Source organism: Convolutriloba macropyga, chromosome 1 (assembly GCF_964194025.1).
Source record: "Convolutriloba macropyga chromosome 1, txConMacr16.3, whole genome shotgun sequence".
Lineage (NCBI taxonomy): Eukaryota > Metazoa > Xenacoelomorpha > Acoela > Convolutidae > Convolutriloba > Convolutriloba macropyga.
The window spans coordinates 40,078,093-40,104,829 of NC_134468.1; the positions used below are offsets into that span (position 1 = coordinate 40,078,093).

A 26,737-nucleotide genomic window follows, 5' to 3' on the forward strand; every position below is an offset into this window, starting at 1 on the left:
GTTTGAGTCTTTTGAATGGGAGCTTGAATTTTTTGGTAATAAATATTTGATAATCTTTTAAAACAACACTTATAACTTTTTAAGTCAAAATTCAGGTTTATTTTCTTTATTTGATACTTCGACTATTTTGTCCTTTTTTAAATGCTTTTTAGACGGGCCCCGTTGTAAGAATGAACCATAAAATCTAATGTTTTCAGTTAATTTCCTTTGGTTTCATGGCTTTATCACTACGTTTTCTGATCAAATGTTTCTGACTTTTTGAGTACCATGTTCCATTGGATTTTTATTGAAGCGTAGCTGAAGCCAATTGATGTTTGCAGTTGCAAGCTAATGACTTTTCAACTTTGACAATGTCTTCTTAATCATGTATATCTGTAACTTTTCGAGTTTTGCCTGATTTTTTGTTGTTTTTTATCGTCAACCATTATTGTTTTTCAGTCCAAAATAAACCGTTTTACAGTATAATGTGAGCCTATTTTCAGTTCTTCGGTTGTTTTTTTTTCAAATTTGCTACTGTTTCAAAACAAAAACTTTTTCCTATTCGGTTTGCATTTGTTTTTTTCCGTTTGCTGTCTTGTCCCAGAGTCTCAATAATAAAAGATTTCACAGGCCGTCTTTTGCAAAAAATTGTTCGAGTTATTTTTTGTAGTCTGTAGCTAGTACTTTTTATGCGCAGACACTGTTTGTTTCCAAACACGATGTGAATTGCTTAGTTTTTGCCTTTTGTGATATTTAGAATTTTGTTTCTCGTGTTCTGCGTATAGTAACGTATTGTAATGACTTTGACGTTAAAAACGTAGAAAACCTCTTTCTACGAGGTTTTCTACCTCAAAAACGTAGAAAACTTTGTAGAAAACCTCTTTATTTCTTTCAAAAACTTAGAAAATCTTTTTAAACTGTAGAAAACCGAATTAATCGTTTTCTCATATTCTATGACTCTGAATGAAAATCTAGGTCAGTTACATTGTGCCACAAAGAATCCAAGACCGTGGCTTTCCGCTCCCTTTGTTTTGTCGCGTGATAACTTGAGCTATAAATTGTTGATTTCCACAAGTTGGGCGACAAAGGCTTTCTATAAAGTTTTCTGTATTTGCTTCCGTTGAACAAAATACAAAATTTTTCCTTTATTTCTTTCGTTTTTGGCTTTATCAATCCAAGCTTGAATCTTTTTCGGAAATAAAAATTTGAGGATCTTCAAAACAATACTTAAATCTTTTTTATCGAATGATATTCAGGTTTAATTTTGCTATATTTGACCCCTCAACTTCTTTGCCCCTTTTTAATGCTTTCTTGCGGATTAAGGCGGAGTTTAATAATAAAATGAAATTTCTGACAATTCGATTGACTCGCTAAAAGTGGACCGCAAAAATTGAACAAAAATTTATAGATTTTTCGATTTGTTAGTGTATTTTTTACCATTTTTTTTCAAAATTATAACTATATTTATCTTCATGGTTTTTTTCTGTAATTTGTATCTGCATTTAAATAGCTGCAACTTTACTATTCTTTAAGCATATCTAAGTTTTGAAAATTTTGATCTGAGCTGTTTTCAAACGTTTTTAATCTTAGAAGATGATTTTTTACTGTGTTTTCTTGTTAACCTTGTGCATTTCTGAGATGCAAAATCTGTTAGGTATTTTTATTGCCAATGATTAAGCAATGTTTGAATAAACTAATTATCGTTTTTACAGCAATAATGTTTCGTGTAGCTTGATATTAAGGGGACCACTATCCATTTATTAAAAGAAGGTGTAAATATAAGGTTGTAAATTAATCAATGGCAGATGCTGAAATTTCATTCCATTAGGAGAGTACGAATTAACGAATAGGAGAGACCTTTTTTTCTGTCTTGCCCATCCTTTTTGTTTTTTTTCTATTTTTAAATGGCTGATTTGATCCTAATGTGGTTGCTCTGATTTTCACGTTTCTTGTGAGTTGTACAACCAATCAATAAGTATAACCAACTTGTCTAGCTTTGCTTTCCGACTTTCGACGAACTAAATGGTAACCGGGGTATGTTATATTTATAACAAAAGAATTCGGGTTTTGTTAGCATTTTTATTGAATGTGAAATAAGGTCACATACATACTTCTAGTTTTGAACGTGCTCTATAACACTACCTACAAGGACAAAAAATGGCGAAATTACAGTTGAATTACTTCTAAAATAAATTTTCGTTTCTCAAAAGAGTTCTCAATGGCGGCATTTTCTTTGTTTCTTTATACTCGCCGATTTGTTTTTTTCAACAAAAATTTTCAACAGATGGTCCTCGTGTGCTCATGAATTGTGAATAGAATCAATTGTGTGAATCTTTCTAAATGCGAGTGTGTATATCTGTTAACTTGAAGCAGTTTAAGCTCAGAGCTGAGGGCTGAGATATGATTTTTCACGGGTTCCTCAAAACCTACATTTTGCTCTAATTAAGCTCCATAATTAAGCTTCATTAAATTTTTGTTTTTATAAAAAAATTTTGACGATTTTTCTTAATTTTTTGCTTTTAACAAGCCGCGATGGTTTTCTTATCTGGCTGGTCTTTCTTCTATCTGTTGTCTAAGAAGGTATAAGCTAAGATAAGATAAGCTTTATTTTTGTCATTGATGTTAACATACAATGGACACAATATAGGCTCTCAAGAGCCTTACAAGTTGTAACGGCTGCTCTCCCACAATTGACAAGAAAAGATTTACACCGCCCAGTTCGTTTTAGCGGTTCAAAATCTGTCCAGATATTTTGTTTTTGCAGTTCGCTTTTGTAACTATATATCCGCTATGTTCTTACCGTAGCATTACAAATTCAGTTCGTAACTATTGGCTAATCTTAGTTTTTTCAACTATCAATTTGAACTGGATTGCTACAGATCACACAATACGGGATCTCTTTATGTATACCAGTTCAATCCGATAGGAAAAACGAATCGAAGACAAAGATTTATGTCTAAGACCTGTTTGTGCAAAAATATTTAAATTTAAACTTAATTTGGCTTTTGCTGTTTGTACTCACAAGTTGAGAATACCAGAAGTTGGGGTTGTAACAGTTGAATTTCAGCTCCGATAATTCGTTGATACAAGACACAATAACAGAATTTTCTGCTCATGAATAATATTTTGAGTACAAGACACAGTAACAATTTACTGCTCAGGAATATTTCTAGTTCGACACAGTAACACGTTATTTACTGCTTAAGACAATTTTTTGCAATATTTTGCTGATTTATAATTTCAACCGTTTTCTGCGGCTGCTACGTTGTTATTTCCCCCTTTTCTCTTTTTTATCACGTGACAAACTGTAACTAGAACTATAATTATAACTACTAAATGATTAGGACAACAGAGTGTTTTGTTTCTATTGTCCCGCCTACGCAAGCTTAGCGAGCTCAGCTCCAACATCGCCGGCCCTGTTTTCCTTCGTGAAAACATCTTCGTTCATTGATAGTACTGGAGTGAGCTTCACCACAGGCCTCTCCCAGATGAGATCGGAGTACGCTTGTGTTTGTCGGAAGAGCTTTCTATGATTAACAAACTCTTCTGCGCATGGTAGGTATGGTAAACAAACATTTTTGTTGCCAAGCAGGAAGGGGTTTGGAGTAATAGATTCAAATCATTTAAATCCAAACTGACTGGTGTCAAGGGTTTTGCATTCAACGTCTGCTCAACAAGACACATTGTTGCTGAAAGAACATCTTCCTTAATTGATCGGTTCCCCAACACTGCGTACATTGTTTTCTAGCAACTTCTGACCAGTCTTTCCCACACTCTTCTAAAGTGAGGTGCGGCAGGCGGGTTGAACTTCCATCTGATTCCTTGTTGAACCAAATGTTCTTCAATTCTTTCTTTGTTCCATGCTGCGACATACTCTTTGAACTCCGAGTCTGCTCCAACGATGTTTGTCCTGTTGTCACTGATCATTTTTATGGGTTTACGTGCTTCATGGGAATTGTTCTTGTGCTCGTTACGAAAGAATAATTCCACATGGCGTTTCCAATGTAACAATATTGGATGCTTTGCGTTGAAGTGCAATTGACTTTTTCCTATTCTGCATTTGGCGCGAATAAGTCCCTTTTGGTCAATTAAAGGTGAAAACTCTAAAATTTTGCTACCTTTTGGGATTTCCTTTTCAGCTTTTAGAGATTTCATCTGTTCAGCGAATTGTTCTCTCTGTAATAATCTGAAGATAGTTGCCTTTGCATCTTCATTCTCTTCAATGCCAATCATCTTTGTTGCTGGTTTCTTTTTCCTCAATGCTCGCTGTACGTATACCATTGTATTTACAAGTCTATCGAATATGTTGAATCGTCCCCACTGAACAATTGGTTTCTTTTCTTAGGCCTGCCTTATGAAGATTGACGTGGGTATGTTCTCTTTATCTGCAGCAAAGGCAGGGTTGATTTGCTCAGGCCCCTCGCTTTCTGGTTGCTTCAACCAGGCCGGCCCAGTAAGCCACTCGCTTCTCTTGAGTTCATCAACAATAATGGCTCTGGTGCCAATGTCTGCTGGGTTGTTGATTCCGCTCACATGTTTGCACTGTGAAACATCAGTTGTATCCAGTATCTCAGCCACACGGTTGGCCACAAACACTTATTGTTTGCGGTGAGAGCTGTGTATCCATTGCAGTACTGTAGTTGAGTCCGAAAAGAAACTGTAACTGTGTATCTTCATCTCGTGTACTTTGACAATTTGTTCTTTCAATCTGACTGCCATCACCGCTGCTTGCAATTCCAAGCGTGGTATTGAAAGATGTCTCATCGGCGCGATTCTGCATTTTCCATTTACAAATGCTAAGCCGGATGAATATTCCTTTGGTTGCGAACGCAATTAGGCCACTGCACACATCGTGTCCTCAAATGCGTTAGCAAACACATGAAGTTCAATTTTGTTCTCCAAAGTATTGAAGTATCTTCTGTCAATGCTTGTTTCGGCTACAATAGGAAGCTGTTCTTTCCATTTCAGGAATTCTGCTTCTTCGCCGGGCTCGACTTTGTTGTCCCAATGTTGCCCATTCTTCGTCCAGATCTTGGCTCGACTTCTTTGTTGGTACCTCTGCTGACCTGAAGACTATCGTCAGTAACGTTCCCTTGCAGTCCAAGTACAGATGATCCCTGTGCATGTGGTTCAACATCAACTTGCTTGGTATTGCTGAATGATTTTAAGCCTTCAGGTATCAATGCGTTCAGTTCATCATTGTTGCTAATCCATTTCTTCAATTCACATCCATGTTTCGAGAGAAGTGGTTGTAGCTAATTGAACACCTTGATACCTTCTTCGGCTGTTTCTACTGATTTGATTAAATCGTCCATGTAGAAGTTGTGGATTGTTTTTGCCGCAATAGGGAATTCATCCTCATTATCAATGCCGACTCGTTTGAGAGCATAGTTCGCGCACGTTGGTGAACTCTTTGCTCCAAAAACGTGGCGCTGGTGTTCGTATAATTGCACCGGATCATTAACTTTTGGTCTCCATAAAAATCTCAGGGCGCTCCTGTCTTGTTCAGGAACCTGCACTTGTAGAAACATTGATTCGATATCAGCTGTCAGGGCTATTGGTCCTTCGCGAAATCTGAAAATTGTTCCAACTCACCCGTGTAGTAAATCGGGTCCGACCAGTAGTTTATCGTTCAGGCATACTTCTTTATACTTTGATGCAGCGTTGCAAACGCGGTGGACTTTACCGGGTTTGTACGGGTTTAGGACTGGATGGTGTGGCAAATACCATTCTTTCCAAAAAGTGCCCTTGATTTCTGATTCGTTCAATATTTTCACGAATCCTTTCTCAACATCTGCATCTATTGACTGCTGATATGAACTTTTAAGATTTGGGTCCCTTTGTAGCCTTCGCTCCAATGAGTGAAGCTGACCCAAGGCTGAGCCATAGTTGTTTGGTAGGTTCGGCTCTGGTTCACTCCACAGCATTCCCACTTCATACCGCTCGCCTGTAATGTTTGTCGCACTCTCAAGCATCTTTTGTGCTTGCAGTTTGTTCCTGGACTGACGACGTTTATTTTGGAAGCATAGGTTTCTATGTCCCACCATGACTGAATTGTTTCTGCCATTTTCAAATCTTCTGTGCTGGCGAAATGACAAACATTTTGTCTCCTGTTACTTTTCATGGGTCCACTAACTACCCATCCTAATTCTGTTAGGACAGCGAAAGGTTCACTTTGTGTTCCAATCTTGTAGTCTGATGCTCCTTGGGGTTTATACGCATCTTGACCTAAAATGATGACAACTTCCATCAAATTAAAGCTTCTGTTGGGAAGTACACTCAAATGGTTGAACATTTGTTTCAATTTATTGTAATCCTAGTTTGTGTCTCCCAATGAAATTGACGGGTGTACAAACGCCTCAAGCGAATGCACCTTTAATGCAGTCCCTTTATTTTTAGCGGAACGTTTTCTGTCTTCAGATCTCTTGTTCCATGTATGCCAGCTATTTTGAGCGTTACATCGGTGCCTGCAGCTTGCAACTTCTCCTGAACGATTTGATCGATGAAAGTTACGGTTGATCCACTATCAAGGAAAGCATAAGTATTAAGTCGGTTGCGACCGCTCTGTATTGATACTGGAACTATCTGAAGAAAGCTGGTAATTTTGTTACTTTGATTTATTGTTGCTGCACTTACGTTGATTGCCATCATCCATTTGGTTTTCTGAGTGTAGCAATCGATTGTGCCTTTTGGAACATCCGTTCATATCGCACACTTTGACTTTGCAATCTTTGATTGCATGTCCTTTTCCCAGACATCCATAACATAAGCGCTCTTTCCTCACTGCAACGTATCGATCATTCACACTCATGTTTTTGAATGGCGGACAGTTCCAATTTTTATGAGTGCCATCGGCTAATTGACAGTGATCGCTTTGCGTTTGCTTGGTTTCTTGCAGGTTTGAACTTGCACTGAAGTTCGATGCCTTCGAGAATCGTTTATCTCTATTTGTGTTGCGTTGGTTTTCTTCTTTGCGTCCCCCCTTAAACGCTGAGAACCCTTCGTGCACGAATGCCATTTGTGATAGCCATTTTTCTAACATGATTAGATCAGGCCAGTCCTCGTCTTTGTCATCGACGTAGAACCGCCATTTTTCTTTAAGAACCTGTGGTAGCTTATCAACTGCCAGGTACAATGTCCAACTTGATTGCAAATCACCAACATGTTTGTACTCTTTGAGCATGTTCACGAAGTTAGATACAATAACAGAAAAATTAATCAGGCTGGTTGAATCATGAGGTTTCATTTGATTAGCTTTTCGTAGGCTCTCAAGCTGCGCATCTATAATTACATGCGGTCTTCCTAATTTTCTTTCTAAATTGTTCCAGGCAGCACTATAAAACTGTCCAGAATAGCCCATTCACGAGATTGCAGATTTTGCTTTGCCTGTTAGCAGAGTCTTCAAACGGCTCATTTTCTCTCAGTCGGGAATCATGCATTTATCTACTGTTTCTATGAGCATGCTAGACCACTTAGGCCACTCCAGCGGGTTTCCGTCAAAATTGCTCAACCTCAATTTTGGTAAACTACTGCTTTAATGTCCAGTGTTGTAGTGCCTTCCAGCTACCGGGGATACATCCCGCTCCTCAACACTTGCTGAGCGTTCGCGAGAGTTTGGGTACCATGGGTAATGCCTATGCTTATTCCCTTCTGGGCTGACGTCGAAGCGAGCTCTTGTTCAAATTGGTGTTCGCGTGTCGTTCATCGAAATCGCCAACTCCGAAACATCTCGCCCTTTTGGGGTCCAATTGAAAGGTGACTGGTCACGCGCCTTAGTCGATTGAGAACGTAAGTCATCTTTCTCCAATGCTAATCTTTGCAATTGGCGCTCTAGATCTCGCTCTTTTTCCTGAAGCTGATGTTGCATCTCTAGTTCTTTCATTTGCATTTCTAGCTCCAACCTCTTTTGCGCAAACTGTGCTCGTTCGATTTGCAACTTTCGAATTCAATTTCAAATTCCTTCATTCGTTTTTCAACCCGACGTTTCACTGAAGATGTTTCCGAAACCTTTACTGTATTCTGGTTGATTCTTGTAACCGTATTCGTTGTTGCATTGCTTGTGTTATCATGGTTTTGGTGAAACTCTGGAATTCCAACGTTTTGTTCTATCTGATGCAAAATATCGCAGGCGGTTGCTCTTCAATGGCATGAAGAGTTGACTGGCTTTGCTGGCTTGACATGTATTTCTGTCCGTGGATATACGGTAGCCACTCTGCGTTCAAATATTGAAAGTATTTTTCTGTCTCGACTTTGCGTTTTAAAGAAATATCTGGGTCTCGGAGAGTCTCAGCTTTGTTATTCACGAGTTTTTGAACGCTGTCGTCCAATTGCACTATCTGCTGATAAAGAGTCGTGAGCTTGCTTGGTCGATCTCGATTCTTAATGAGCTCAAAACCTTCTCTCTGTTTCTCTAACCAGTTGTTTCGCAAGATGCTGATCTGTCTATCCAAAAGGCTTTGACTCTGTTACGGAGTCCCTTCTTGTGTACTTTGGGACTGCAGCTTGAATCTCTACAGCTCCTTTGTTTGTTTGCTTTAATTAAGTTTTGCTTTTCAACGTTGCTATTTGCTTTGCCTAACTGGCTTTGCGTTGTTGAATTGCTCGCTGGGTTTTGTTCTCGTTCGTCGATGACTTCGTCACTTCGACTGTTGGGTTGGACAGCAGTTTATTCCACTGTCCGGGTCCGCGGACCAAATGTAACGGCTGCTCTCCCACAATTGACAAGGAAAGCTTTACACCGCCCAGTTCGTTTTAGCAGTTCAAAATCAGTCCGGATATTTTGTTTTTGCAGTTCGCTTTTCTAACTGTATATCCGCTATGTTCTTACCGTTGCATTACAAATTCAGTTCGTAACTTTTGGCTAATCTTAGTTTTTTCAACTATCAATTTGAACTGGATTGCTACAGATCATACAATACGGGATCTCTTTATGTATACCAGTTCAATCCGATAGAAAAAACAAATCGAAGACAAAGATATATGTCTAAGACCTGTTTGTGCAAAAATATTTAAATTTAAACTTAAGCTGGCTTTTGCCGTTTGTACCCACAAGTTGAAAATGCCAGAAGTTGGGGTTGTAACAGTTGAATTTCAGCTCCAATAATTCGTTGATACAGGACGCAGTAACAGAATATACTGCTCAAGAATAATATTTTGAATACAAGATACAGTAACAATTTACTGCTCAGGAATATTTCTAGTTCAAGACACAGTAACACGTTATTTACTGCTCAACACAATTTGTATTGCAATATTTTGCTGATTTATACTTTCAGCCGTTTTCTGCGGCTGCTACGTTGAGTTCTGTGTGTTGCTTTTTTGTTATTTCTCCCTTTTCTTTTTTTATCACGTGACAAACTGTAACTAGAACTATAACTATAAATATTAAATGACTAGGACAACAGAAAGTTTTTTGTTTCTATTTTCCCGCCTACGCAAGCTTAGCGAGCTCAGCTCCAACACAAGTAACGCCCAGGAGCAAAATCTAGCAACCAAAAACTGCTTTTACTAAAGAATAAATTTTTTAATGAAAACTGGGGTTGATTTTTGCACATATTTTTTTTTATTTGTAATACTGAAAAACTCCTAAAATTAGGCGGTAAAAAGTCATTTTAAGAAAGATACTTTAGTAATTTAGGAAGTCTTAAGCTAAGTTATTTGTCCGTTCTCTTAGTTTTACTGGGCGATACTTGAAACCTATTCCTTATCATCCTCGTCGAGTACCCAGTTAATTTATTATTGTTAATCATGCTGTTCTAGGTTTTGTTTTTATTGGGATTATTTCATGCTTTCATAGCAAGAGAAAGAAGATTTTTAATATATAGTTGATGCGCAGTTAAAATCTAATTATTATAAAAAAGGTCTTTTGTTTCACTGCCAATAAACAATAGCCTAATTATTTTCTTCTGTAAAACTGGTATAGGATTCAGGATACTATAGCTGGAGCAACCATAAACTAATATGCTGTATTCAATATCTGACCGAACATAACTTTGATTGAACATAAGCAGAACTTTCTTCGGACAGTAGTGACACAATCTGGCTATAATTCCAGTGAATCTTATAATCCTGACCCTTATTTTGCTTGCATGGTCTTTATAGTCCAAATTCCTATATAAAATAATGCCTAAATATTTTCATCTTAGTTCCCTCGTAAAACCACAAATTTTGTGTAATGTATTATCAAGAAATTTCTAGTGAAAATCTGTGAAATGGCTTTGTCAATGTTTAATAAAACCTTGCTATGCGACAGCCAACTTACTAATTATATAAGTGATGATTCAACAGTGCTGATTGATAGATCTTTACCTTCAAATAGTAGCGCTCTATCATGAGCAGACATAATTGTTTCGGCTCCTTGGCAATAGAAGTGAAAATGATTTTTGTGAATAATAAATAACAGCTGTCCCAATACCGAAGTTTGAGGAACTCCACATTTAATTCCACGTTGATCTGATATTCTAATACAACTTTTAACAACTTGTCTTCTGTTGGTTAAAACCCCTCTCATTCAAACCTTTTCTAATATTTTTAGAAGTTTTTGATGATTCACAGCATCAAAAGCCTTTCTAAGATTCACGAAAAATCCAGCACATTTATTCTTGTTATTAAGACTTAAGCGAATATCTTCGATAACACTCACATAGTCATCCATTTTACAAACTTTACTTCGAAAACCAAACTGCTGTTTATACAACAAAGTAAATTTTTCCAGAAAGCTATAAACCCTTATGTGAAAAACGTTTTCAAGAATCTTTTTAACACAAGATAGTTGAGGGATTGGTTGGTAACTATTCACATCTATCTTACTTCTCGTTTTGTGTAATGGCGAACAACTGCAATTTTCAGTATATCTTGAAAACTAGATTGAGTGATTGATCTATTGATGAAAGTTGTAAAAAACGGTGTCAAAGGTTTTTGGGTTAACTTAATTAGGAAATTGGATATATCATCTGATCCTGCTGACCTCTTATTTCGTAACTCATTGATAACCATCTTAATCTCCATTTCATTAGTTCCATTAAAAAAAATAGATTTGTCGTTATTAACTGAACCATCGAAGATAAAGTCAATAGTTGGTTGTGACTCAGCTAATTTCATCCCAACGTTAACAAAGAAGTCGTTGAAAATATTATTTACGCTAGATGTTTCAGAAACCGATGCTTCACCATGATTGAGACTATTGAGCTCCACTCCGCTCCGCGTTATTATTAAATCTATTTATTGTTTCACAGATACGCTTTGAGTCACCTATGCTTGACTGAAATAATGAACTGTTATAATATTTTTTACTAAGCCTTACCTCACCTTCTATTTTGTTCCGTAGTCTATGAAAGTTTTTTAGGTCCAATTCATTTATTGTATTTCACCACTTTAAGCGAGCCGCATTTCGCTTGGTGATGAGATTCTTCACATAAATCGGTGACCACTTTTGTTATGTTTTCTGTTTGACTACCTTAAGCGGAAAATATTCATTAAAACTTTTTGAAACAGTGCTCATAAAATAATTTAAAAAAGACAATCATAAGAATCAATTTGAAATTGTTCAAGTTTCGCAATTTCCTTGCACAAGTAATTATAAAATGGATTCAAAAGCGTTGCATTCTTCAAGCTGCTATAATCCCTGATCGTAATAGAAGTATCAGGTGCTTTGGGGTAGCCCAGGCATGTTAGTTTAGGATAATGATCACTAATGGCTTCTTTGAGTTTTACTAGATGATCACTATAATAAGTAGCTTTCGTTATTACATGATCAATGCAACTATCAGAATGATTGGAAGACCTGGTAGGATCTCTATTCAAAATACGAAAATTATTTGAGACGATGGCTTCTAAATACTTGCTATTACACGGGTTAGATGTTGAAATTTCAATGTTTAAATCTCCAAAATTGAAAACACTTTTTTAGTTAAGTTCTTTGATACAATGAATTGATAAAGAAAATCAATAAAACATGTTTTAGATGTTAATGGCGGTATATAAAACCAAAAGACTTCAATGATTTTGCTTTTAATTCATTTCCAACTGCCTCATAATCCTTCATTTCGAAAACTTTTCCTACAACAACTCCTGTTTTTGCAAATATGGCAACTCCACCACAAATGCAAAGTCTCCTTTTGGAAGATACCAGCCTATAATGGTTAGGTGAAATTGTTGTTTGAGTTTCCACAGTAAGCCATGTTTCAATCAATCATAGTATATCTGGAAGTGACTCTAAGCTGGACTTAAGTAATTCAAGTTCCTCAAAATTTTTGGCTAAAGATCGAATATTCTTATAAAACCAGTCGACAAAAAATTCTTGTTATGCTTTAGTTTTTTTGCTGTTTCTGGTTTTTGTTCCGTGAGACATTGGCTTCTCATTTTTTGTGGCGGGCTTCAACAGTCATTGTCGGCTTTTTCCAGCAGTTTTTCCATTAGTAGACACATCTTAGCATCAGTAGACTAATATCGGTTAGCAGAAAAAATTCCATCATTATTCGTTATAGAAATATAGTTGTAGTTGTAGTTTGAAACAGTTTCATTCGTTCGTGGTGTCTTGATCTTATGAGGGAGGTTGTTGGATGCTTCTCGCAGTTGATTACGTTCATACGTTACAGTTTTATCTTTTAAATCATCCAAAGTCCGAATATCATCGATAGGAATGCTTACAAATTTCTCTTCATCACTTTTAGCAAAATTTTTTACCTGTGAGTTCCATGCTGTAGTTACCATTTTATAGGAATCGGCCCTCTCTTTGATCTCTTTGTCAGCCTGTGCTTGCCGCCCTCGCATTCTCCCGGATGGAACACTAACCAGCATCTTTCCTCTGTTGTAGATGTTGTTCTTATCGTGAAAGTAAATAAATTTATGATAATTGCTGATGGGAAATTATCTCTGCCTTTCCCCAAGGGATGGCAAGCCTTGAAGGAGTCGGGGTGTATATCGAATAACTCAAGTAATCATGCAAAATGGCACACATATTTTGCTCTAGAGGTTGATTATTATCAATTATATTTGACATTTTTTCGAAAATTAAACTATCTTTCTAAGAATATCTCTCTTGTAAAGTAATGGGGGTTCTCAAATCAGTGATCTCGTTCCGCATCTTAACAGTTTGTTCCTTTTGATTAGCTAATAGGCCAGATAATAATGCAAAAAGGGCGTTTGAATTGGGATCAGTAATAGGATCTAGAACATTTTGCAATTGTGCATTTAAAGCTATTTTGTTTAAAGGCAGTTTTTTTTCACTTCACAGCTTGCAACTTCCAATCTTGATCTCGAGCTGTTTTTTCTCATTCACAGTTACATATGATTTTGAAGACATCATTTTAACCCAGAATATTGACGGTGATCAGATTTGTGTGGGTTTTTTGTCATTATCCTGCTCATCATACAGAATTGTTAGTGGTCGTACTAGATTATTTTTTATTCTTATCCAGGTTTAGGTCCAGTCCCAAATTGAGCTATGATCAAACCCACTAGAATGTACCCGTGTTCCCAGACAGAAATTACAGAGTCTGATCATAAGCGCTCTACAGGCTGGACCAAGGTCTGGGTTCGTTCTGATCAGAGGACATGTCAGTCTGGAAAGTCTGATCAGAGGTCATTATGGTCTGGAAATTCTGCACATAGCTCAATTTGGGTCTGGACCTAAACCTCGGTGCTAATCTTTACGGGTCAAGCATGCATTAAGCCTTCTCAAATGTTTTTCTTTCAAAAACTGAATCGAGTATTTTTTCTGATTTCTTCAAATTCATAGAAGTATGATGCATGATTTCTTTCCAGGTTAAACAAAGATCGTACCAGGAAATGCGTCATGAATTGTATGTCATAAATTATTCTTGGATAACTACTTTATGAAATGGCGGAGCCGGGACTGTGTTTGTATCTGAAATCATGTTTCATCTATTTGATCTGAAAATAGCTGCACCCACTAAACGCTGATCATTACACACCCCAAGCACATACACACGTCCACCCTATATGAGCAAAACTTGAGCAACCCCTATATGTTTCCATCATTACAAGCCTGGTACAAGATATTGACAGCCATATTTTTTACATTGTTCGCAGACCTGTTATTCCAAAAGTCATAAATTTAATGTTCCATGTTCGGTACTGAGGTATACAAGTAAACAATCAATTATACGAATAATGGCACTTAAATGTCGTGTTTTAACCCTCACACTTTCTCACTCGGCAATTTGCTACGGTTGTTGCGCATGAACAATCATATGAGTTCTGATGCTCTCATGGTAATTAAATGACTCGATTAGGAGCCATCGAAGGCTTTTGCAAACTTTTGTTGATTTAAACAAAAAATAAATAACTGAATAACGCGGGGTTTTGCCAATTTCTATTACAGATGTGAAGAGAATTATTTTAATCAAGGTAGCCAATTATTTTAAACGGTGATTTGACCAATCAGATTTGAGAACATTCATACGCTACTTCGGGTAGCCGCCGTATTTGCCGACAGGGCGTTTAGCCGACAACCAAAAGTTTAGAAATTTTGCCGATAATTTAAGTAAAATGAGCGATAAAATTAATTCTCAAGCTGTGATTGGCCGATTTAAATTAAATCACTATTTCGTAAGCTGATAAATATACCGTCAACTAGCGTAACGAAGGTCTATCCGTGGTCGCAACCCCCCCACGCCCCGTCAGGGCGGTTGCGGCCACGGAGAGGCCGAATGGAGCGCTACCTGACCGCACACCAAAGATAATGGTCCGCCGAACCACTGAATTATGGACCAGTGAGACTTTTTTGACCGATTATGATAAACTGTCGGCTAAATTTCTAATTTTTTCCTTGTCGGCTAAACGCCCTGTCGGCCAATTTTCCTAACACCGTTCGGTATAAGCTCCGTTGAGATTCATTCAAGTCCCACAGGCCGTCTCTTGCACGAGTAACTGAGCTTAAAATCTTTGTTAAAGACTTAACCGAGCTTGTATTTGAAGCAACAGTAAGAATAGCCCCAATTACTTCAGATTTATAGTCCCAATTTTCTATCTACCCTTGTGCCATACCCAGGTTTGTTTTAATGGTTTAATTAATTAATTAATTGCTGGTCTCAGTAACAAGAAACCCTGGTGATTAATTATGACACGACCAACAACAAACCTAAGAGGGCTTATGAGCTAATTATGGATTAGGAACCGTATAGAGAGTTCTATGTCCACTTTATTGTGGGCATCCGATTGTCGGAACAATGTTAATTTTACGGGAACAGGAATTCAAAATACTATATTTAGCAGCATAACATGCCCCCATCCATTGGTCTCTATTAATCCACGGGCATAAATCAATATTTTAGAATCAAAATTTTGGCCTGTTTTCGATTTTCCTAAAATGGTGAGCTGGAGCCGCTGACGGTAGATCTGATAATCAAGGACCGCTTCATGACTGTTACTCTACCTTGGAACGCCAACAGACTGCCTATCTTGTTCGAGAACAAATTCTCTATTAAAGTTTTTGCTCAAAATGTATATCTCGAAGAGAATTCTAAAGTGAACAATCAGCATCGGTTATTTGCGTTTGCACTTATTGTTCAACACATCAAAAAAATGAATTTGAAAAAAATCTTTGGGAAAGAAGCGTATCCTGATTTAAGACTTCAACATAGTTAGTCAACTGTTTTTAAAAAGCGCTGATTATCGATAGGTCAGAGCTGTTGATACGTTTTTCAAAAAAAACTAGATAGCTAGAGTTGTCAAACATTTTGAAATAAACTTTTTGCACGTAATTTTTCCATTTGCCGTGTTCCGGCCTTCAAATTTGCAACAGCTTTTTCGAAAGCCATGAGTAACCACCCACTTTGTTCTGAAAAAAATATTCGGAAAATAGTTAGTCCTCATAGACACAAGAACACGCGGAAATTTTTCTTCAACTGTGTTAAATTGTCAATCGACCTGTTACATGAATTCGAGCTTGGCCAAAAAGTGACGGAACGGGTCGCTCAAAAATTTTGACATAGTTTTTGTCAAAATGAGCTCGTTAACTCGTTATAGTTCTATCATGATAGATCCTAAGCAAACATTCTAATTCAATTTCAATTAATGTTAATTTTTCCGAAACTAAGTACAAAAGAAAAGATTCTTAGTCATTTTCCCGAAAAAAGCTGCATCTTCATTAAGGTGCATATAAAAGATCTTTGAAATGCTCTTAGAGTTGAGAAAAGAAAGAGAAAATTTTGTGCGAACAGAATCTGTTGATAATTTTTTTCGAATGGGTAAATTTTGTTCTAATGAAATTTCAAAACCATTTGCAAAATTTTAAGGACTTCTTAGGGAAACTCGTGTTGTAACGGCTGCACTCTCAATCGGTTGCCATGTGTTGCTGAAAGTGTACGTTTTTGAGATATCAAAGCGGATAAAATTGGATATTTTCATAAAGAAAATATAGGAAAGTAGAAATCTCATTTTGAGGATTACTTTTTTTGCTCAGCCAAAAACCTAAAAAAACACCTGCAGGATTGATTAACATTTTGAACTGCTTTTTAATACGGCCATTTGATATTTTTTGAATCCACTGTAGTTTGTTTTAGTCTGGTGTGATTTTCCTTTAAATCTGCTGTTTTTGTTTTTGAATTTATTTCTAATTTTTATTTTTTCTGCTTTTTTAACGGCAAAAGTTGTTTGAGTTTTTCTGTAGCCATACAAATTGCCAGAGATAGTAATTAAACAAATGCATAGTTCAGAAACAACAATAAATGAAGTACTAATTGACTTTAAGAAGTCTTACAGCCTGCGTAAACTTAAGAAGTTCGAAGAAATTTGCCTCGCTTTTTCTCAAGAAACCAAAAGTTTGATCATGGATATTTGTAAATTGATCGTTTTACCGAATAATTATCAACAACAAAAACATAGCAAAACAATTTTCAATCATAAATAAATATTTTCAAAGTTTCATCCCATTCATTCTTAGGGAGCGAATATTCATATAATGGCAGTTAACAAAAAGATGCTTTATCTGTTTTGCTATTTCTGGTTCCTGTTCCGTAAGACATTGATTTCTCATTTTATATGGCGGTCTTCAAGAATCCTTGTCGGGTTTTTCCTGCAGCTTTTCCTTAAGTAGACACATCTTAGCGTCAGCAGACCGCTCTCGGATGGCAGAAATAATGCCATCATTATTCGTTATAGGAATATAGATTTAGTTCCAGTTGGAAACAGTTTCATTCGTTCGTGGTGTCTTGACCTTATGAGGAAGGTTGTTGGATGCTTCTCGCAGTTGATTACGTTCACTATTTACAGCTTCATCTTTTAAATTATCCATAATTCGAATATCATCGATTGGACTGCTCACAAATTCCTCCTTTTTCACTTTTAGCAAAAACTTTTACCTGTGATTTCCATGTTGTAGTTACTATATTATAGGAATCGGTCCTCTCATTGATTTCTTTGTCAGCCTTTGCCAGCCGCTGAAATCTTTCGAATATCTCTCTTATAAAACAATGCAGGTTCTCAATTCAGTAATTTCGTTTCGTATCTCAATTTCCGCATCTCGTTCCGCAAAGGCTGATCTCTTTGTCAGCCTTTTCTATCTGCTCCCTAATGTAGATTGTTCTCCCATTCCCTCTCTCCCGGTTGGACACAATAGCCAGCATGTTTTGTCTATTGTAGATGTTGTTCTTATCTTGAAAGTAAATAAACTTCACGATAATTGCTGGTGGGAAATTATCTCTGCCTTTCCCCCAAGGGCTGGCAAACTTTAAAGGAGTCGGGGAATATCGAATAATTCAAGTAATCATGCAAAAAGGCACACATTTTGCTCTAGAGGTCGAATATTATCAAATACAGTTAGAATTTTTTCGAAAATTAAAGTCTTTCGAAGAATATCTTTTTTGTAAAATGCGGGTTCTCAAACAGCAATCTCGTTCCGCATCTCAACAATTTATTTCTTTTGTTTAGCTAATTTTCCAGATAATAATGCAAAAAGGCTTTTGAATTGGGATCAGTAATAGAATTTACAACATTTTGCAGTTGTGCATTAAAGCCATTTTGTTTAAGGCACAGTTTTTTTCACTTCACAGTTTGTAACTTTCGTTCTTGATCTCGAGCTGTTTGTTCTTAATCACAGTTACATATGATTTTAAAGAAATCTTTTTCAACCAGAACATTGACGGTGATCAGATTTGTAATGAGTTTTTTGTTATTATCCTGCTCATCATACAGAATTGTTAGTGGTCGTACTAGATTATTTTTGATTCTTGTCCAGGTTTAGGTCCAGTCCCAAATTGAGCTATGATCAGACCCACTTGAATGTACCCGTGTTCCCAGACAGAAATTACAGACTCTGTTCATAAGCGCTCTACAGTCTGGACCAAGGTCTGGGTTCGGTCTGATCAGAGAACATTTCAGTCTGGAAAGTCTGATCAGAGGTCATTTTGGTCTGGAAGGTTTGTTCAGAGGTTATTTCCGTCTGAAAGGTCTGATCAGAGGTAATTTTGGTCTGGAAATTCTGCACATAGCTCAATTTTGGTCTGGACCTAAACCTGGGTACTAATCTTTAAGGGTCAAGCATGTATTAAGCCTTCTCAAATGTTTTTCTTTCGCGAACTGAATCGAGTATTTTTTCTGATTTCAATTTCATAGAAGTATGATGCATGATTTCTTTCCAGGTTAAACAAAGATCGTACCAGGAAATACGTCATGAATTGTATGATGTCATAAATTATTCTTGTGTAACTACTTTATGAAATGGCGGAGCCGGGACTGTGTTTGGCGGCCGACCCGCGATTTCCGGATTAGATCCTACAGTGCGTGAGAGGCATGGCCGTGAACAGCGGTCCGCAATTGCGCTGAAAACATTTTTCGGCTATCTAAACTGTAGGCCAACTAATATTGTGGTAAAGTATAGCACAGAAGGGGAGGCGATTCTCTACTAGGTACCAAAGGGGGGGGCAATTGTTGAAAAGATCCCTGTGTTTGTATATGAAATCATTTTTAATCTATTTGATCTGAAAATAGCTGCACCCACTAAACGCTGATCATTGCACGCCCCCAAGCACATACACGTCCGCCCTATATAAGCAAAACTTGAGCAACAACTATATGTTTCCATCATTACGCGCCTGGTACAAGATATTGACAGCCATATTTTTTACATTGTTCGCAGACCTTACTCCAAAAGTCATAAATTTTCTGTATTAAGAGTGTTCCATGTTCGGTACAGAGGTAAACAAGTAAACAATCAATTATACGAATAATAGCACTTAAATGTCGTGTTTTAACCCTCACACTTTCTGACTCGGCAATTTGCTACGGTTGTTGCGCATGAACAATCATATGAGTTCTGATGCTCACATGGTAATTAAATGACTCGATTAGGAGCCTAGAGTAATCTCATCGAAGGCTTTTGGAAACTTTTGTTGATTTAAACAAACCATAAATAACTGAATAACGCGGCGTTTTGCCAATTTTTATTACAGATGGGAAGACAATAAATCAGGATAGCATGTTATTTTATGTGATTTGACCAATCAGATTTGAGAACATTCGTACGCTGCTTCGGGTGGCCGTCGTATTGGCCGACAGGGCGTTTAGCCGACAACCAAAAAAAAGTTAGAAATTTTACCGACAATTTAAGTAAAAGTAAAATGAGCGATAAAATTTATTCTGAAGCTTGGATTACTGATTTATGGACCCACCGAACTACTGATTTATGGACCCATGAGCCTTTTTTTTTTACCAATTGTCAAAACTGTCGGCTAAATTTCTCATTATTTCCTTGTCGGCTAAAAGTCATGTCGGCCAATTTCCCTAGCACCGCTATTTCGTAACTTGTTTGGTATAAACTCGGTTGAGATTCATTCAAGTCCCACAGGCCACTGATACACGAGTAATTGAGCTAAAAATCTTTGTTAAAGAATTAACCGAGCTTGTATTTGAAGCAACAGTAAGAATAGCCCCGAATTACTTCAGATTTATAGTCCCAATTTTTTATCTACCCTCTACCCAGGTTTGTTTTGGTGGTTTAATTAATTGATTAATTAATTAATTAATTAATTGCTGGTCTCAGTAACAAGTAGCCCTGGTGATTAATTATGACACGACCAACAACAAACCTAAGAGGGCTTATGAGCTAATTAAGGATTAGGAACCGTATCGAGAGTTCTACTTTATTGGCATCCGATTGTCGGAAGAACGTTAATTTTACGGGAAAAGGAATTCAACATACTATATTTAGCAGCATAACACGCCCCCCATCCATTGGTCTGTATTAGTCCAGCGGGCATAAATCAATATTTTAGAATCAAAATTTTGGCCTGTTATCGATTTTCCTAAAATGGTGAGCTGGAGCCGCTGACGGCAGATCTGATAATCACGGACCGCTTCATGACTGTTACTCTACCTTGGAACGCCAGCAGACTGCCTATCTTGTTCGAGAACAAATTCTCTATTAAAGTTTTTGCTCAAAATGTATATCTCGAAGAGAATTCTAAAGTGAACAATCAGCATCGGTTATGTGGGTTTGCACTTATTGTTCAACACATCAAAAAACAGAATTTGAAAAAAATCTTTGGGAAAGAAGCGTATCCTGATTTAAGACTGCAACATACTTAGTCACCTGTTTATAAAAAGCGCTGATTATCGATAGGTCAGAGCTGTTGATACGTTTTTCAAAAAAAACTAGATAGCTAGAGTTGTCAAACATTTTGAAAAAAGTTAAAATTTTTGCACGTTATTTTTCCGTTTGCCGTGTTCCGGCCTTCAAATTTGCAATACCTCTTTGGAAAGCCATGAGCAACCACCCACTTCATTCTGAAAAAAATAGAAGGAAAATAGTCCTCACAGACACAAGAACACGTGGAAAGTTTTCTTCAACTCTGTTAAATTGTCGATCGACCTGTTACATGAATTCGAGCTTAGCCAAAAAGTGACGGAACGGGTCGCTTAAAAATTTTGAAACTTTTTGTCAACATTAGTTCGTTAACTCCCTATAGTTCTATCATGATAGATCCTAAGCAAACATTCTAATTCAATTTCAGTTAATGTTAAGTTTTCCGAAACTAAGTACAAAAAAAGGATTCATAGTCATTTTCCCGAAAATGTTGCATCTTCAAAATCTCTTGGGAACAGAATCTGTTGATAATTTTTTTTCAAATGGATAAAGTTTATTCTGATGAAATTTCAAAACTATTTGCAAAGTTTTAAAGACTTATGAGGGAAACTCGGGTTGTAACGGCTGCACTCTCAATTGGTTGCCATGTGTTGCTGAAAGTGTACGTTTTTGAGATATCAAAGCGGATAAAATTGGATATTTTCATAAAGAAAATATAGGAAAGTAGAAATCTCATTTTGAGGATTACTTTTTTTGCTCAGCCAAAAACCTAAAAAAACACCTGCAGGATTGATTAACATTTTGAACTGCTTTTTAATACGGCCATTTGATATTTTTTGAATCCACTGTAGTTTGTTTTAGTCTGGTGTGATTTTCCTTTAAATCTGCTGTTTTTGTTTTTGAATTTATTTCTAATTTTTATTTTTTCTGCTTTTTTAACGGCAAAAGTTGTTTGAGTTTTTCTGTAGCCATACAAATTGCCAGAGATAGTGAAAAAAGAAATGCATAGTTCACAAACAACAATAAATGAAGTACTAATTGACTTTAAGCAGTCTTAGAGCCTGCGTAAACTTAAGAAGTTCGAAGAAATTTGCCTCACTTTTTCTCAAGAAACCGAAAGTTTAATCATGGATATTTGGAAATTGATCATTTTACCGAACAATTTTCAAAAGCAAAAACATAGCAAAACAATTTTCAATCACAAATAAAGATATTCAAATTTTTATCTCATTCATTCTTTTTGTGAGTTTCTACGGAATATTTAAAAAAAATCAAAAATTGTGAGTGACAAACAAGAAAATTCACCGCGTTTTTCTTAAAAAATGGGAGGTGAATGCGTTCAATTTAGAGGAAAAAAATTGGGCTCATTCATCGCGAAAATATTTAAATTTCGTAAATTGTCAACATTAATAACCCCTTATCTTACATTTTTTTTTCCGTTTCTAAGCCTGGATCTTAAATAGTTTCGCTTTTCTGAGCGTAAATCTTTCAAAATTTGGCGTTTCCTATTGTGGGTTGTAAATAAATTTAACGTTTTTACGCTTGGCTCCCGCGTTGTTTCAGGGCATAGACCTCTGAGAAACGACGCACTGACCTCCTGCATACATGCGGCCTCTTCTACCACTCTTCTAAGCCTCTTCTACCACTACTTCTCTTAAACACTATTCTTTTCAAATAGAGTCTAACTCTATGTATCATAGCGTTTCCAAGCGTTTATCTTATATTTTTGCGTTGAACTTAGCTTTGATCTTATATAATTTTGCATTTCTTAGCGTATATCCTACATAACCTTACTTTGAATTTGGCTTCGATCTTACATACTTTTGCCTTTCCGATCGTAGATTTTACTTTTTTCACGTTGAAGTTAGCGTTTATTTTGCATAAATCTGCGTTTCTAAGCGTAGATCCTAAATAAAAATCCTATTTTTAAAATACTGTTGTTTGCTTATTAAGAACGAAAACATCAAGAAAGCCAACTTTTTTGGCAAGCTACGACAAAGTTTCTCTGTAATTGACACTTTATACACACTCGGGAATGCCCTTAATAAGTTTGGATTCTAATAGTCCTTTGACACGGTAAAAGATACCTGTTCTTGTTTTTCACTAAATTCGTAAATTTGTGTAAGAAAATCTTACTTTTTCTTAGACAAGCTACGGCAAAAATGATTTCTGATTGCACTGGGGATATCTCATTCCAAGTTTGATTGGATTTGGATAACTCTATGACCCGACGAAAACTCTCTTCAAAAAATTGCGCACGTTATTTTGTTTAAGATCAAAGAAAAAATTTTAAGTGTTGAGTTTGTGCAAGCTGAACGCGAAATTAAACTCTAAAACTGAAGCGTTGAATTTATGTAGGATTAACGCTAGATTAATTGCTTTACTGTGCAATATCAAAGTTTTATTTTCAGCGTTGAAATTAAGTTCTACGCTAAGAAACGCCAAAATTATTTATGATCTACGCTTAGAAACAGCAATACATCTTTTTCAACGCCTCAAGTGTAGACCTTACATGAGCTCAACGCATTGACCGCCAATCTTACATAGTTTTTAGCGCTGAAACCTCGGCATGGCTAAGCTCTTTTTTCACTCAATCTTTTTAAAGAGCGGACTTACAATAAAAATTTTTAAGTTTTTCTGTGAAAAAATTCTGATGCAAAACAATTGTAAATGACTTAATAGCCCCTGCATTAAAGTAATCAAGATCAGGCGTTTGACTATTGTCCAGATCATCAATGGCAATTTAGATATCTTTTCGAGTAACCCGGACCTGAGTCTCATAATATTTCAGTACTGAATCATAGTATTTTTATTATGATTTTTACTATGCCCAGAGTTCTGATCATGACACTTTATAGACATTTCATGGTAAAATTCATAGAAAAATTCTGAGCTTATTCTGGACATAATGAACTTATTCTGGGCTCAGTCTGAACATAATGAATCGATTTTCTGATAATACTCTGAACAGACTGATTATTGGTCTAAATATACTCTGTTTAGCATGAAAATATCCTTTTCGGATCTTAGTTAAAAACAACTTAGGCAATGTTAAAAATTAAATTACAATAATTATTTGCTAAATAAAAAGGTTTAATCTGTCATAAAAAGCAGTTTTAGTTATAACAGTTATAATCTTTAGTCATATTAGTTATAATCTGTCATGAAAAGCGGAGTTATAACACTATAGTGTGAAGTGTCTTTCCCCATAGTCTTTTCACCATAGCCTTTTCCCCATAGTCATTCAGTACTACAGCCATTCAGTTCGGTTGGTTCTGAAAGAGCTGTCTCGTTGTTGAAACGGGGTGCTCCTGTACCTTCTCGTCGATCTCGTTCGCTCAACTTCTCCAGAACTCTGCTCCACAGAAGGTTGATCGGTCCACATCATCAAACAGTGGAAGACACATCTGGATGTCCGTTCATACGTGTGAATGACCACTCACAAGGTGAAAACATAGCGAATAAAACTAAAAACAGAATCGAAGGCGCAAGAGGAATTTGATAAAACATAAATTAGTTGATAAAACAAATAGCAATCTTCAATTAGGAGGGCAATCTTCAATTGCCCTCCTAATTGTACTGATCAATGAAAAAACGTCCAAAATGGGTCCCAATAACGCCTAAAATAGCCGGGGAAACGTCAAAAATAGCCGAAAAAAACGCCTAAATTAGACGAAAAAGACGCCTAAAACAGCCGGGGAAACGTCAAAAATAGCCGAAAAAAAACGCCTAAAATAGCCGAAAAAGACGCCTAAAATAGCCGGGGAAACGTCAAAAATAGCCGAAAAAAACGCCTAAAATAGCCGAAAAAGACGCCTAAAATGGCCGGGGAAACGTCAAAAATAGCCGAAAAAAACGCCTAAAATAGCCGAAAAAGACGCCTAAAATGGCCGGGGAAACGTCAAAAATAGCCGAAAAAAACGCCTAAAATAGCCGAAAAAGACGCCTAAAATGGCCGGGGAAACGTCAAAAATAGCCGAAAAAAACGACTAAAATAGCCGAAAAAGACGTCTAAAATAGCCGGGGAAACGTCAAAAATAGCCGAAAAAAACGCCTAAAATAGCCGAAAAAGACGCCTAAAATGGCCGGGGAAACGTCAAAAATAGCCGAAAAAAACGCCTAAAATAGCCGAAAAAGACGCCTAAAATAGCCGGGGAAACGTCAAAAATAGCCGAAAAAAACGCCTAAAATAGCCGAAAAATACGTCTAAAATAGCCGGGGGAAGCGTCAAAAATAGCCAAAAAAACGCCTAAAATAGCCGAAAAAGACGCCTAAAATAGCCGGGGAAACGTCAAAAATAGCCGAAAAAAACGCCTAAAATAGCCGAAAAATACGTCTAAAATAGCCGGGGGAAGCGTCAAAAATAGCCAAAAAAACGCCTAAAATAGCCCAAAAAGACGTCTAAAATGGCCGGGGGAAGCGTCAAAAATAGCCGAAAAAACGCCTAAAATAGCCCAAAAAGACGTCTAAAATAGCCGGGGAAACGTCAAAAATAGCCGAAAAAAACGCCTAAAATAGCCGAAAAAGACGCCTAAAATGGCCGGGGAAACGTCAAAAATAGCCGGAAAAAACGCCTAAAATAGCCGAAAAAGACGCCCAAAATAGTTGGGGAAACGTCAAAAATTGCCGAAAAAAACGCCTAAAATAGCCGAAAAAGACGTCTAAAATGGCCGGGGAAACGTCAAAAATAGCCGAAAAAAACGCCTAAAATAGCCGAAAAAGACGCCTAAAATAGCCGGGGAAACGTCAAAAATAGCCGAAAAAAAACGCCTAAAATAGCCGAAAAAGACGTCTAAAATGGCCGGGGAAACGTCAAAAATAGCCGAAAAAAACGCCTAATATAGCCGAAAAATACGTCTAAAATAGCCGGGGAAACCTCAAAAACAGCCGAAAAAAAACGCCTAAAATAGCCGAAAAAGACGTCTTAAATGGCCGGGGAAACGTCAAAAATAGCCGAAAAAAACGCCTAAAATAGTCGAAAAAGGCGTCTAAAATGGCCGGGGAAACGTCAAAAATAGCCGAAAAAAACGCCTAAAATAGCCGAAGAAGACGTCTAAAATAGCCGGGGAAACGTCAAAAATAGCCGAAAAAAACGCCTAAAATAGCCGAAAAATACGTCTAAAATAGCCGGGGGAAGCGTCAAAAATAGCCAAAAAAACGCCTAAAATAGCCCAAAAAGACGTCTAAAATAGCCGGGGAAACCTCAAAAATAGCCGAAAAAAAAACGCCTAAAATAGCCGAAAAAGACGTCTTAAATGGCCGGGGAAACGTCAAAAATAGCCGAAATAAACGCCTAAAATAGTCGAAAAAGGCGTCTAAAATGGCCGGGGAAACGTCAAAAATAGCCGAAAAAACGCCTAAAATAGCCGAAAAAGACGTCTAAAATGGCCGGGGAACAACAACAACAAAACTTAAAAATTACTTCAAAAACCCTACACCCGTTTTAAAAATCAACGCAACACACATACACCACACAAACACACAGACACGGACAGGCACGCACACAACACACACACACACAAACAGACACGCCACACAAACACACACGCACAAACACTTAAACAGACACACACACAAACACGCACACACAGACAATTACACACACTTACACAAACACACACACGCACGCACACCACATACACAACACATCACACACTCACCACACACACACACACACTAACACACATACCCACACACGCACACACACACACACACACGCGCACACAACACACAAACACACACAACCGGCAGGTGTTCAAAAACGGTCCAAAAATTGACAGAAAGAGTCTTGCAAACGTCAAAAAAGGTCCTAAAATCGTCAAAACAATCGGGGACCTAAACTTGTGTAGATTCAAAAAAATTTGGCGATCACATCGTTGAATTCACTTTTTGAGAGCACTCACAAAGTTAAATGTAAAAAACACAAATATGAAATTTCAACGAGATCAAGCTCTGAGTACAAGTTACCAAAAGTTATCAAACTCTCTAAACACAGACAAGATAAGAGCGGCAAGATGACGGTATCCTTCGCCGTCTCTACTGAAATGAAAAGGCGTATCATCACTGAAGTCCTTTCTTTTAATAAGTTTTGTACTTCTATAGTTCAAGCCCAGTTGTTCGCTCAAAAATGTATTGTTACTGGCTACCAAATCAGAGTTAAGATCTTTCCTTCTCATGTGTCCGCAAAATTTTACTTTGGAAGGCCAGACAGCA

The 26,737-nt window shown here is 37.0% G+C and overlaps 2 protein-coding genes across 2 annotated transcripts in view; one reads left to right on the forward strand and one right to left on the reverse strand.

The window, feature by feature from the left end:
* Nucleotides 1-26,737, reverse strand: part of LOC142339056 (uncharacterized) — a 187,277-nt gene that overhangs the window by 107,769 nt on the left and 52,771 nt on the right. The window lies entirely within an intron of this gene.
* Nucleotides 1-26,737, forward strand: part of LOC142338988 (uncharacterized) — a 239,736-nt gene that overhangs the window by 884 nt on the left and 212,115 nt on the right. The gene's annotated exons all lie outside the window — the stretch shown is intronic.